This window comes from Acyrthosiphon pisum, chromosome A2, assembly GCF_005508785.2.
Source record: "Acyrthosiphon pisum isolate AL4f chromosome A2, pea_aphid_22Mar2018_4r6ur, whole genome shotgun sequence".
Lineage (NCBI taxonomy): Eukaryota > Metazoa > Arthropoda > Insecta > Hemiptera > Aphididae > Acyrthosiphon > Acyrthosiphon pisum.
In genome coordinates, this window is record NC_042495.1 from 31,911,988 (window position 1) to 31,913,629 (window position 1,642).

The 1,642-nt window shown below is 24.2% G+C and overlaps 1 protein-coding gene across 4 annotated transcripts in view; it reads left to right on the forward strand.

Moving 5' to 3' along the window:
* Window positions 1–1,642, forward strand: part of LOC100572000 (peroxidasin homolog) — a 177,104-nt gene that overhangs the window by 37,883 nt on the left and 137,579 nt on the right. The gene's annotated exons all lie outside the window — the stretch shown is intronic.

The following is a 1,642-nucleotide window of genomic DNA, read 5'->3' on the forward strand; positions in this document are numbered from 1 at the left end:
CAGTTCCTCACTAGTTTGATGTTTGATCAGTCGCTTACACTGCTGCAGTTTGTCAGTAATAAGTAATAACTAATACGTTTTCAGTTTTTTCACTATTAGTTTAATTATTTATTGCGTATTTTGTACGACGTATTGTAACTTGGACTGGACATAAACATGAATAATAATAACTATCCAAGTAAGTAATATTTTTATTTAATCCAAATTATATATTATAATATATATAACATATATTATATATTATTTATATATTATTATTATATGTATTTATATATTATTATTATATGTATTCATATTATACTGTACCTATTGTATATAGTAATAAACATGTACCTATAGAATATACTATATATATAGATTATATGGGTATTAAAAACACAAAACACTTTATTAAACCAATTAATTGTTAGTATAATATACAAATTTGAAATTTTCAATATTTTTATTTATTTTCAATATATTTTTATTTATTGTAAGTAAATTTTTTTTCTAATTTAAAAAAATAAATATTTTTCTCAGTTTTTAGTGCACCAGAACACCAAGAAGTGAATAGCTCCAATGATCAACCAAAATGGCCAACAATGATTTCTTATTTTGAAGAACTTAAATCAAGCGGTTTAAATGCAAACAAAAATAATTTGATTTTTAAGTGCATTTTATGTCTTCCAAAAGAAAAACACATTTTGACTTCAAAATTATCAAATTCAAATCTTAGAACACATATCAAAGTATGTACCTATCTGTATTTATAATTTATAAGTGTGGTTTATATTTTAAGTTGACGGTGATGTCTGATTTCTTAAATATATAGGTGTAAACTATAATAAAAATAATTGCCTTTGTTTTATAAGTAATTTTATAACTATTAATCATATAATTTGTTTTAGTTAAATTTTTATGGAATAATAGTTATTATATTTTAATGCTAATATTTTTAAATCATTTTTATTGATTGTTGTTGTTTATTATTAAAAATAAACAAGTTTTAGTATACTCTCATGCAAAATATTAAATATTTTATTTATACTTTTTTTTAGATTACGCATCCAAATGATTTGGCAGAATTCAACAATTGTATGAAAAAAAGACCAACAAATTCTACAACAACGTCTCATAAGCAACTTAAATTAAGCGAGGTTGGTAAAGTTTACCCAATCAAAAAGTTGAATCAAGCTGAATTTGATAAGGCTAATTTAAGACTTATAATTGATACGGTGTCACCCTTTTCATTTATCGAGCAACCAGCGTTTGTAAATTATTGTAAGGTTACGTCAAATAAGGTTCCTGCATCACGTAGAAGTTTAATGCGTGATGTTGAATATTTGTATAATAAAATGATACACGAAATGATCAGTGAATTAGATACAGTTAAATATGTATGTATTACAGCAGACTGCTGGAGCATATTCCACAAGTAAATATTTTGGACATTTTGGTTCAGTTAAGTTTTTCTATTTCATATTATATTAAATTTTAATCTTTTATTATTTTAGATCATACATAGGTTTTACTATCCATTGGATTAATCCTGAAACGCTTGAAAGATGTTCTAAAGGACTCGCTTGCAGACGAATGATAGGAAGACACACTTACGATAATATTGCCGAATCAATAGACAAAGTACTCGATGAATTTAAAATTC